Here is a 13,562-nt window from a genome sequence, read left to right as displayed (position 1 = left end):
CGCTTACAGTCTGTTTAGAAGGCACTCCATTCATCCTGGTGCCTATTGCTGAAGGTGTAGCATACACTAGAATTTTACAGTAACTATACAATCACTATTTGCCATTCTTATTACATACAGAAATTACAGAGGTTTCAAGTAGTTTCCCGTGAGTACACTCCCATCTGTGTAACTATATAAATGCTTTACAAAATCTAACAGGCTATTCCATAGAATTTAAAACGGTTGTAACTTTCAAAAAGGTGACTTTGTATTAACCATGTTAAATAATCACTGAGCTTTCTGGAACTATATAACCCTGATATATATATTAGAAAATACTAAATTAAATCATTCCACTGAGCATTAGAATCTTCCATATTTCGTAAGTGATATTCTCTGAACAAACAGAAGTGTTTTCGAACAATTTGATGTGTGTCCACATTTTACAGATCTTTAAAATCCCTGTCACGAAAACATGTTCAAAGACCGGATGTGCCAATTGTCAGTGTTCACCTGATGACGGTATAACCATTTCAGGGCGTTTAGCTCGTATCTGACAAGGAGGAAACAGATAATCAAATGATTAATATCAAGAATAATCCAATTTAAGTTCAAATCAATGTCTGAGACAAAACTTATTCCTCAGCTAACAACATTAAACTGCTGTTTATCTGCTCATTAGCACTTTGGAGATATTCTTCAATTTACCTCAGCTTCTGTGTCTACCTCATCTAAGTTTGGTCTCCAAACACCAGACCCCAACTCATCTTCAAACATTTGGTGTTCATCCAAGCTGTATTTTCCTCTTCTCTTTCCCAGAGGCTTCCCATCATTTTGTGTCGGGGTCACTGCAGTCAAATCTGGAGGATGTTGGGGTGGAGGAAAAGTTTAGACAAAAATGATATTAACACAACTTGCACAAGAGGCAAGCTAAGTCCAGTGAATGGGACTCTTGTTTCTGAAAATAGCTGCCTTCTGTTATAATGGTGGAGCTAAACTATACTCAGATGACAACTGCTGGCACCATTTTATGTAATGGCCGTCCTCCTGACAATATAAATAATTTGCTCATTTTCCAGCTTTTTCTCAGAAACTTTCATGCCATTTTTGATTGAAAAGGAATCACACCTTTTGTAGAACTGAACATTTCTTCGGGCTATACTCTTCGTACAATGGTGTGGATAAACTGAATTTTCAGATGAAGACCTCTGGTACCATTTTATACACTGATAATCTACCTCAACTGTCTGAAATACCTTGGTTAGTTTCATTGCCATTAATCGTTCTAGCTACCTGCGACTCCACTTTCAAGGAGCTATGAACCTGCACTCCAAGGTCTCTTTGTTCAGTAACACTCCCTAGCACCTTACCATTAAGTGTATAAGTCCTGCTGAGATATAAAAATGACAAACAGAAGTGGCCACAAAATAGATACTTGCAGTACACCACTAGTAACTAAACTCCAGAATGAACATTTTCCGTCAACCACCACCCTCTATCTTTCAGCTCACCAATGTCTGGTCCAAACTGCTAAATCACCCTCAATCCCATGCCTCCGGATTTACTGCAATAACCTACGGTGGGGATCCTTATCAAATACCTCACTGAAATCCATATATACCACATCAACTGTTTTACCTTCATCCACCTGTTTGGTCACCATCTCAATAACTCAATAAGATTTGTGAGGCACAATCTACTGTTCAGAAAACCATGTTGACTATCCCTAATCAACGTATTCCTCTCAAAATGATTATAAATCCTATCTCTTATAACTTTATCCAACATTTTACCCACAACTGAAGTAAGGCTCACTGGTCTATAATTACCAGGATTGCCTCTACTCCCCTTCTTGAACAAGAGGACAACATTTGCTATCCTCCAGTTTTCTGGCACTATTCCTGTAGACAATGATGACATAAAGATCAAAGCCAAAGACTCTGCAATCTCCTCCATGGCTTCCCAGAGAATCCTAGGATAAATCCCATCTGGCCCTGGGGACTTACCTATTTTCACACTTTGCAGAATTCCTAGCACCTCCTTCTTGCAAATGTTAATCCCGTCTAGTCTAGTAATCTATGTCTCAGTATTCTCAACAACATTGTATATTCCCAGTGTGAATACTGACGAAAAATATTCGCACTTCCCCGAATCCTCGGACTCCATGCACAACTTTCCACTACTATCCTTGATTGACCCTAATCTTTCAATAGTCATTCTTTTATTCCTGATATACCTATAGTTTATTACATAGTACTAACATCACAATACATTATGTTTAGGATACATGATTGTCTCTTGTATTACAACTTAACTGTGATAATCATGACCAACTGTTCTGCATGCCATCACAAAGTCTATAAAATCACCAAAATGACCAATTTTCCTAACTGACTGCTATTCAGAACAGAAACAGTTCAAACCAAGTTTCCTCCAATCACAGTAAAATAGCTCTACTTATTGTAACGCCCAACTTTAACAAAAACAGTGAATATGAAGGATTTCTATTCTACTACTTTACTTAAACTATACCCCTCCAAAAACCCCAAGTACACACTCACTCAATCATGATTAAGTTCATACTGTACATGGCAACAGAATAAAAACATGGTCATAAAATTCTGAAGATCAAAAGTATAGACTACAAGTTGGAAAGTTATTTACTTGTGGCCCTTTTAATTTTTGTATTGATGACAGTAGATAAAATATGCACTGGCTTATGGTGTAATAAGTTGAGTCCCTTCCTAACCTCTATTAGTATAACTGAGGGGGTAACCCACTGAAGTCCAACTTCCTCTTGGTTGAAAACAGCACCTGTAACATAAAGGATCCAGGTGGACTTCCATGCTTTGAGGCTTCATCCACCAATTGGGACTACAGCCTTTGGCTAACGTTTGGGGAATAATCTAAAGTTGCGAAACCTGCTGCCATTGGCTTAATGTAGTGTGTATCCATAAGCTGTAAATAACCTTTAAACTGTTCCAGGTAGGAATTTCTCATTCATGTACTAGAGCTACAATTAATTATATCAACAGAACATACATGGAGCTAGATTGATATTTTTAATCAAGCTATTCTGATATGTTATGACAGAGGAGCATTTTGAACCCACGCCTTCCAGCTCAGATGTAGGGCCATTATTACTGCACCACATTAGCCCTACATATGATGGTTTTGCTAATTGTCTAACACAGTGTAGGCTCACTACTGCCTTTGTACTGATTTGATCAAGCACAGCCATCCCTATGATACCTCAGAGAATTGAAAAGCCTCATTACACATCCTGTTCTCTGAAACATCACCTAAGTGGGTAAAGTAACAGAGTACAAAGAGCAATTACAATGCTGTAGAAAAGAGAGGGCAATGAATTGGCAGATAATAAAGCACATTTATATATAAATTTGCACACAATCAAATCATCAGGGGAAACAATCAGGTAAAGCATTAAACTAGGTCCCACTGTTAAATTGAGGCACATACCTGTTTGTGGAAATCTGAAATATTCTTCATCTATTGAATACCACTTGAGTGAGTGTCGACGGTCAGAGCTCCTGAGGAAAAGAACAGCTCCTTCAATTAGTTTTTAATTCATTCTCAGAATGTCGGTGTTGTTGACAAAACTGGTCGACCGGCCTATCAAGTCTGTACTGCCAAAGCTAAATCTACATTATTCCCACTTTCAGCACTTGGCCTATTGTTTTAAATATTACAACATTTCAGGTGCTCATGCAAACATTATTTAAACATTGTAAAATTACACACCTCAATTACCCCCCCCCCCAAATAGTGCATTCCAGACCCCCACAATCCTCTGAGTGAAAAAAGCTTTACCTCAAAATCCCTTAAACCTCCTGCCTTTCACCTTAAAATTATGTCTGTTTGTTATTGACTGTTCAACTGAGAGGAACAGCTGTTTTCTATCCACCATGTCCATGCCCCTCATCATCTTATACACCTCCTCTCTCAGGTCCCCTCTCAGCCTTCTCTTCTCCAAAGAAAACAACCCTAGCTTATCCAGTCTCTTTTCTTAGCTAAACTGCTCCATCCCAGGCAACATACTGGTGAATCTCCTCTGCACCCTCTCCAGCGCAATCACATCCTTCTATTGTATGATGACCAGAATTGCACACAGGACTCCACCTGTAGCCGAACCAGAATCCTGTACAACTCACTTACAACCTCCCTACTTATATAAACTATACCTTGACTTATAAAGTGTTGTGCCCCATATGCCTTCTTCGCAGCCCAGTTATCATGCCTTGCCACCTTCAGGAATTCGTGGACCAACATCTCAAGGTTCCTCTGTTTCTCTGAGCTTCCTAAATTTCTGCTATTCAGTCGATTTATTTATTGGCAGAAAGTTAAGACTGCAGATGATGGAGATCAGAGTCAAGAGTGTGATGCTGGAAAAGCACAGCAGGTCAGGCAGCATCCGAGGAGCAGGAGAATCGATGTTTCCGGCATCAGCCCTTCATCAGGAATGAGGCTTGTGGGCCAGGGGGCTGCGGGAAAAATGGGAGGTGGGGTGGGGCTGGGGGGGAAGGTAGCTGAGAATGCAATAGGTAAATGAAGGTGAGGGAGAAGATGATAGGTCGAAAAGGAGGTGGAGCGGATGGATGGGAAAGGTGATGGACAGGTCAGGAGGGCGGTGCCGAGTTGGAGGTTTGGGACCGGGATAATGTGGGGCGAGGGGAAATGAGGAAACTTGAAATCCACATTGATCCCATATGGCCCAGGACCTGGGCCTTCTCCATCGCTAAACCTTTACCACCTGACACCTGGAGGAAGAACACCTCATATTCTGCCTTGGGACTCTCCAACCACAGGGGATCAATGTGGATTTCAAGTTTCCTCATTCCCCTCCCCCCCACATTATCCCAGTCCCAAGCCTCCAATTCGGCACTGCTCACCTGACCTGTCCATCACCTTTTCCATCTGTCTGCTCCACACTCCTCTCCAACCTATCACCTTCTCCCTCACCTTCATTTACCCATTGCATTCTCAGCTATCTTCCCCCTAGCCCCATTCCCCTCCCATTTATCTCTCAGTGACCCCCCCCCCACCCCCCGGCCCACAAGCCTCATTCCTAATGAAGGGCTTATGTCTGAAATGTCAATTCTCCCAGTCTTTGGATGCTGCCTGACCTGCTGTGCTTTTCCAGCACCACACTTGCAAGGTTTTATTACCCATTCTTAGTTACACCTTAAAGATGGCAGTGAGCTGCTTTCTCCTTGAACTGCTATCATCCATGTTGTGAAGGTCTACACTGTCACATTGGAAATTCCAGGATTTTAACCCAGTGACAAACAAAAGGAACAACAATGCATTTTTAAGTCAGGCTGGTGGGTGACTTGGAGGGAATTTGCATGTGGTGGTTTTCTAATGTACCTGCTGCTCTTGCCCTTTGATGTGGAGAGGTCAATAATTTGGAAGGTGCGATTAAGGACCAGTGATGGAGGGAGTGAACATATGAAGTAGTGGATGGGCTGTCAATCAAGTGGGCTGCTGTTTCCTGAGTGGTGTCAATGTTCTTGAGTGTAGTTGGAACTGCACCCATCCAGGCAAATGGAGACTATTCCATCAAATTCCCCAGGAATTGACAATAACTTCTAAGTGGTCTCCCAGTTAAAGTCCTGTTGGCTGGCACCCCATTCTTTGTCATTACAATCAGAATGGGCAATCATCAATCTTCACAAGCTCCAGTGGTCAATCATCACCTTATCAAGATTCAAACAACTAATCGCCTACACTGGCAATTTCATCCGCCATCCCAAGTGAAATGCATTGGGCAGTTTCCAACTGTATTTGATGGAACTTTATAGATATAGCTTTATTCTGTGTCTAGTTCATGCTGTGGGAGAATTGGTGTAATAGTGTGAGGTGCTTTTCTCTGCATCTCACCTCCCTTGGTGGAGTTTAATTTGAGCAGTGTAAAAGAGCTTTACTCTGTATCTAACCAGGGCCATACCTGTCCTGGGAGCGTTTGATAGGAAAATGTAGAAGGAGCTTGAATCTATGCCTAATACATGTTATAATTGAATAGGGAGTATTTAACAGATGCTTGAACTGAACCTTTTCCATTAGCCAACATTGCTATTCCTCCTCAAAATGAGCCTAAAATACAACACAGCCCTTTCCTGAAGAAGGACTCATGCCTGAAACGTCGATTCTCCTGCTCCTTTGATGCTGCCTGACCTGCTGCACTTTTCCAGCAACACATTTTCAGCTCTAAAATACAACACAAACAAGCGCAAGGTTAATACATACCGTGATCTTTTTCTCTGACAGCAGAATATAATAGTAATGATGATGACAAGGAGGATGAGCAGACCAGCTGCCAACACACCAAACAGCACACCGTAGAATCTTGAGTTCCTTGTGAATGTTTGACAGTGTTTCCCTGTATATTGGTAAAATGTATGCTGATAACACCTGAGAGAAGAATTCAGAATGAAAGTGAATGAAATCAGTTGTAGTTCTGTACAACAGATAGAAGATCATTCCAAACAGAAGCCTGTGACCACTGACTGAGTGAATTAACAAACAGTAGAAGGGATCAAACTCCATCAATAGTTCAAATGATAAAGGTCTCATCTCACATGCTACACAGACTAAGGAAATCTCCTTTGTGATATCCTATTTGGTGATTAGGGTGTCTGAGTTAGCTTCATTGTTCAAGTTAGACATCAGAACATTCTTATCTCTAAGTCTAAAGGTCATAATTTCCATCGTTTGATGCCGCACTCATCTTGAACACATAATCCAAGCCAACACTTCAATTGTGAAAGAGTGTGGTTGTTGGAGGGACACTAGGAAAAGAGTGCTGCACTGCCAGAGAAGCAGTACTGAGGGAATGCTTCATTGTTGGAGGAACAGTACAGAGGAATGGCTGAACTGTCAGAGGAGTAGGATTAATAGAGTGCTGCACTGTTGAAGGAGCAGTGCTGAAAAGTTGGCATGGTGGCTTAACAGTTCGCAGTGCTGGCTCATGGTGCCAGGGACCCAGGTTTGATCCCACCTTCAGGTGGCTGTCTCTGTGGAGATGGTACATTCTCCCCAGGTTGACATGGGTTTCCTCTGGGTGCTTTGGTTTTCTCCCAAAGATGTGCAGGTTATTTAGCATGTGCATGCTAAATTGCCCATTGTGTCCAGGGACGTGCAAGCCAGGTGAATTAGTTACGTGAGGATTAGTACTCAGGGAGTGTTGCATGTTTGGATGGTCTGTATTGACAAGCATCGAACTGTTTGAAATGACATTTACCAAACAAAAAGGTTAAACCAAAGTATTATTTGACTATTTTGAACCGATGTTTAGCACTGCTGTCAAAAACGAAGAGAAAACCTCCCAATAATCTGGCCAACAGTTATTCCTCAACCAGCATCACTAAATAGACTAATTGGTTATTTCTGTAAATTTCTGCTTGTGGGACATTGCTGGGCAGAGACTGGTTCCTCCATTACAAAAGGACCTACTGTTCACATGTATTTCAGTGACTGTGAAACATTTTGTGCTGAGAATGTGATTAGATTAGAGATTAGATTGTGTGGAAACAGGCCTTCGGCCAAACAAGCCCACGATCCTCCGAAAAGCAACCCACCCAGACCCATTCCCCAACATTTATCCCTTCACCTAACACTACAGCAATTTAGCATAGCCAATTCACCTAACCTGCACATCTTTGGATTGTGGGAGGAAACTGGAGCACCCAGAGGAAACCCACGCAGAGAATGTACAAACTCTACACAGACAGTCACCCGAGGCGGGAATTGAATCCGGGTTGCTGGCGCTGTGAGGCAGCCGTGCTAACCACTGTGCCACTGTACTGCCCACTAATAGGCGCTCACTAATATGAGAGGCAGTATATAAATGCAATCTCTTTCTTATTAGCCAAGATTCCAAGTTCTACTCATTGATTGGTGATACCTTTTCAAAAGTATGTTTGGCTGTAAAGTCTCAGAAAGAACACTTGTGATCTCCTGATATGTAAAGCCCAGGCCTGAGACTACTGTTGGCTGCTCAGGCTCAAAAACAACAGCCACCAACTGTCTAGGTCCAGACATTAAGAATTAGCATTTACACTATGTTCTGGAGAGTAGTTCGTGCCAGTGAAATTCTACCTCAAGGAGAGGCAGCACTAAGTCTATACTCACAAACAGGTAGAGCCATCAACTTGATTGAGACAGTGTCCATTATTGTTACAGACTCCAGGGTTTCTTTTGCAGGGCCCCTCACAAATACAGTGGTTTCCACTGCCGCAGTTCAATTTGTAACTTGCAAACTTTATATCACATGTCATGTTCAATTCTGTGACATCTAAAGAAGTTAATGAACATAAAAGATCAGAGTGTCAGGAATTTGGATACCTCACTAAAAGCACAGGCAACACATAATTTTCAATTTTGAAGCAATAGTCACTTCCTAAATCTACTGAGACCACGGCTCCATAGAGTGTAGCACCTTTAGCTTGGAAAGACTATGAAGAAAGCTGAGATAGATCAAAAGCAAGTTTTCCTCCTCTTCCATTCTCCTGACGATTTTGATCCAAATCATCCAATCTGGCTGAGAAACCCTGTTTCTGACACTGATCTGACAAAAATTACTTACGTTGTTCTAATGTTTTAGCCTGTCTTCAAATGGAGGATCCCATAAAACTTGCCAACTGCAGGAATTGTTTATCCTTATGAGGTAATCAGTTCCCCTCTTTTTAACCACCCCCCCCCCCCTCCCCCTTTTGGATTGGTAAGTATTTTTATTTTCTTCGTAACATGCAGCTATCACATTTCAATTAAATCTTAGTTAACTACATTATAACAAAGGAACAAATTCCAAGGTTTTCATGAGTGAAAGAAAAAGGAATTTGAATTACCCACAATCTCAAAAACTAATTTAAAAATTTGACAGCAAACACACACAAATGCAAGTTATAAGTTTAATGAACAAGGGGAAAGGGTGTCAGATGCAAACAGGAAAATAAAAGCTAATATAACGTTCTTGAGTTGTGAGAGTGAAACCTGAGTCCAGGCCTGTTTCGCTGTTATCTTATTTCCTCCTCAGTAGTGAAATAGCAAGAGAACTCTTATTCATGGTGACTGGCTGATTTCCCAAGCTTTTAAAAAGCAGTTTCCTTTGAGATATAATAAGGCACTGGCAAAGTGATAGAGAGTTCCAAGTTCATCTTCCCTTCTGTCTGCTTTGCTGCTTAAAAAAAAACTACTGATGTCAAGTCCATTTGTGTATTCTGGAGTGCCTTCATGGTTTCCCAAGCTGAAAATTCCACAGGCAACCTTTCATCTCTCATTATGTGAATTAGGAATGCAAATATGAATTAAATAGGATGCAAACTTCCTGGTGGTGGCTCAATTGTCTGGTTTCACTGTCTTGCAATGAAATGGTAATTTCATTGTAGATGGTTTGGTGTTTTCCATATAGATTCCCTGAATTTGCCTCAGTCTGTGGACAGGTGATCGCAGCAGCCATTTTAAGCCTGCATTTGATCTCTTTAAAAATTGCTTCAGATCATGAAGGTCTCAGAGACAAAATCAGATGATAGAGTCATAAAGAAAAACAACATGGACACAGACCTTTCAGTCCAACCAGAGCATGTCAACCATAATCCCAAACTAGACTAGTCCCACCTGACTGCACTTGGCCCATAACCCTACAAACCTTTCTTATTCTTCTACTTATCCAAATGTCTTTTAAATGTTGCAATGTATCCGCATCCATCACTTTCTCTGGAAATTCATTCCACAAAGTTGCCCCTTATGTCTTTTTAAATCTTTCTCCTCTCATCTTAAAAATGTGCCCCTGGTCTTGAAATCCTAAACCCTAGGGAAACAACAACTGCCATTCACCTTATCTAAATACTTCATGATTTTATGAACCTCTTTAAGGTCACCTCCCAACTCCAGCATTCCAGTGAAAAGCGTACCAGCCTATCCAGTCTCTCCATTCGCAAACCCTCCATTCGCGGTAATGCCCTGGTAAATCTTTTCTGATCAAGGTTGCATATCTATAGTCCATGTCGATGGTAATCCTAACACCTTGCAGAGAGAATCTTTTCAGTAACCCAAGCCCTTCTGTGTGAGACTAGTTGCCATTTTCTGCTAGGTAAGGTGTTTAAATGTCGCACAACTTCTTAAAAGCTACAAAGAGAAAGGGTACAATGAGTGGGGTAAATGCATAAGGGGGTACAGTTGGCAGACATGTGGTTTGGTAGATATTGAGGGGTAGGGTCTGGATTTTTTGGGGGAGAATTAAGTTTGAAGGGGAGTTAGGGAATTAAAGTGTTGGTATCTGAGAACTGCTGAGTTCCTCCAGCAATTTCTGGTTCTTTTTCAGATCTTCAAAATGCGCAGTTCTTCGTTAGGTGCTGGTGAGGTTGGTTGCTGAAGCCTGCTTGGGGGTGGAGAGTGGGAGTTGGAGGATTGGAGCAGGCATCGTGGAAGGTCAGAGAGAAGCAGGAGCATTGAGAGGGTTTTAGGGGTGAGGTCAGTTTGGAAGGAATCAAAGTCAGGTCATATCAGGTTAGGGGGCTGGGTTGTGAGTAATTGGGTAGGGAGGTTAGGTCAAATTGGGTTGAGGGGGTAGTTAGAAGGCTGGCAGGGAAGATGGGTAATTGGGTGATGAGGTCAGGTCAAACCACATTAAAGGGGAGTTGGGGACGAGGGGATAGTTGGAAGTTGAGGCTGGATTGAGAAGGAGTTGGGGAAGTGGTAAGAAATCGGGGGCTGGGGGACTTGGAGGGTAATGGGAGCCACTGTTGGTGAGGTTGGATCAGGTCTGCTTCCTGTAGGGAAGGAGGGTGTGAGTATTGAGGTTAAAGGTGGAGTCAGGTTGGTGGGGATAGGTGACAGTTGTGTAATTACTAAGAAATTAGACGTGGTTTTAATTTCTCTTAACATCTCCTAAGTAACTATCCAGAATTTGTAAATCTATTTGAAGTTCTAGCTCAGAATTTTAGAAGGGTCCTGTTGAAGAAGGGAAGTTAGAACTTCAACCTTTCCAGTCAGTTCCCTCAGAGTGATTGCAACGTATAAATATCTTTGGGGCATGTTTTTCTCCAATGATCTGGAGACCTGAATATCTGGGCCATTGTCTCTTGTTAGATATGGTTTTTCAGAACAGTACTTTGCCATTTTCCCCATTTAATCCTAGACAGTGACTATCATCAAGACTCTCCAGTGTGGAGGAATCCAGGAGCCAGTGGATATCTGTACTCCAGCATGAGTTGGCAGGAGAAAAGTGCAGAAAGAAAACATTAAAGAAGTTCAGTGAATATTGCATATGGCATGTCTGTCAGTATAATACCTACTCGTGATCAGTGGAGGTGGAGCATAAACACGAGTGACAGTCACGGTGGTACGCACAGATGCTGTAAGATTTTCCAGCAGATCCGTGTTGTTAACAATGTTCTGCACTCTTGTTGCTAGGTCATTGTTTAAATAATTGATTTCTGCCTGACTGGCACTGTAGTTATAGAGTCCGCTGCTATTTGTTACAATGCTTCCTGCTCTATGGAGAAAAATAATCAGGGTTAAGTTACACCTTCTTCATGATATGCACAAGATATAAAGCTTAAAATTACATCCCAAAGACAGTAATGTAAAAGGAGCCTGGAGGCAAGGGATTGCAGCCTTGAGAGAGTGTAGGCATGGAACAGCAGAGTAGTGGCAGTATGAAAGAATAATAGGACTGTTAACATTGTACAACTGTTTAAAAAGTGAGAAAATGATAAACATTTAAGACCAGTCCATCTCATCTTAGTGGTGAGCAAATTATTGAAAAAAAATTGAAGGACTGGTTAAAAAAATGAAAGCCCTTTGAATCCAAGGGAAAATGGCAAGTTGGTCTAAAATTGGATCAGTGACAGGAATTGAAAAGGGTTATACTGAGTGAATGTTTGTGCAACTGAAAGGCTGTTTCCTGTTGGGGTCACAGGGCTCAGCACTGGATCCCTTACTTTTAGAAGTTTGCAGGTGTAGAAGAGAGCAGTAGACCATAGGGAGAAAACTATGGCCTGATCAGATCAGTGGAAAAGTGACAAATGGAATTCAATCCAGAGGGAAGTGAGGTAATGCAGATTAGAAGAGCAACAAACACAAGGGAATAAATGATGAATGGTAGAAGGACAGAGGAACTTCAGAATGCATGTCCTGAATGTACCAGACAGGTAGATAAGATTGTTTGGAAGTCATATGGAACTTACTTTTCTTTATGAGCTGAGGCATTAACCATAACAGCAAGGAAAGAATGTTATACAATAGAAAAACTAACTGGACCACACTTACAATATTGTGTACAGTTCTGATCATTGCATTACTGGAAGAACAAAGAACAAAGAGAATTTACAGCCCAGGAACAGGCTCGTCGGTCTTTCAAGCCTGAGCCGATCCAAATGTACTGTCTAAACCTGTCGGTCAATTCCTAAGCATTTGTATCTCTCTGCTCCCCATCTACTCATGCATCTGTTCAGATGCATCTTAAATGAATCTACCGTGCCTGCCTCGACCACCTCTGCTGGCAATGCGTTCCAGACGCCCACCACCCTCTGTGTGTATTCCCCTTAAACTTTCCAACTCTCACCTTGAAAGCATGACCTCTCATTATTGAATCCTTCACCCTGGGAAAAAGCTTGTCTCTATCCACCCTGTCTATACCCTTCATGATTTTGTAAACCTCAATCAAGTCCTCCCTCAATCTCCTTTTTTCTAGTGAAAATAAACCTAACCTACTCAACCTCTCTTCATAGCTAGCACCTTCCATACCAGGCAACATCCTCCTAAACCTTCTCTGCACCCTCTCCGAAGCGTCCACATTCTTTTGGTAATGTGGCGACCAGAACTGTACACAGTATTCTAAATGCGACCGAACCAATGTCTTGGAAGTATGTGATCATATGAGAGAGGTACAGAGATTTACCAGGATGTATCATTTTATTCACATACGCGATGTTGGTATCGCTGACTGGGTCAGCCTTCATTGCCTTTCCTTAATTGGCCAGGAGAAGGTGATGGTGAGCTACCATCTTGAACCACTGCAGTCCTTGGGGCGTAGCTACATCCACAGCACTATTGGGATGCTGCCATTTAAAAAGTTAGCTATGAGGAAAGTTTGGACAGTTTGTTTTCTTTAGGACGGAAGAGGCTGAGGTGACAATCATTTGGGTTGGATAAGATTATGAGGGTCCTAAATAGAGTGAATAGGAAGAATCTAATCCCCTTAGCAGACAGGCTAATAATCACGAAGCACTGTTTTAAAGTAATTGGTAGAAGATCTTACATGTATCAGGAATAATATTTGCAATGAGCCCAATGCAACTTTAGTCAATGTATATATAAGGCAGCAACAGGGTCTGCAGGAAGTTTGGCTGATTTCCTCACTACACACTCCAAAGTGCTGAGGTTAGTTGTCTCATAAAATTGGAACCAAGATTGAGATCAAATCATTTAACATGTACGTAATCCAATTTACAGCCTTTGGCATGTGAACTGAGCTACTCCCTTCCCAAACCAAGTGAGACAGGATTGTAAATAAAAAATCTCTAAAGTCTTTGAGTTTGTGAAACAAAGTGTGAAAC

The sequence above is a fragment of the Chiloscyllium punctatum genome, chromosome 16 (genome assembly GCF_047496795.1).
Source record: "Chiloscyllium punctatum isolate Juve2018m chromosome 16, sChiPun1.3, whole genome shotgun sequence".
NCBI lineage: Eukaryota > Metazoa > Chordata > Chondrichthyes > Orectolobiformes > Hemiscylliidae > Chiloscyllium > Chiloscyllium punctatum.
Note: the sequence above shows the minus strand (reverse complement) of the source record.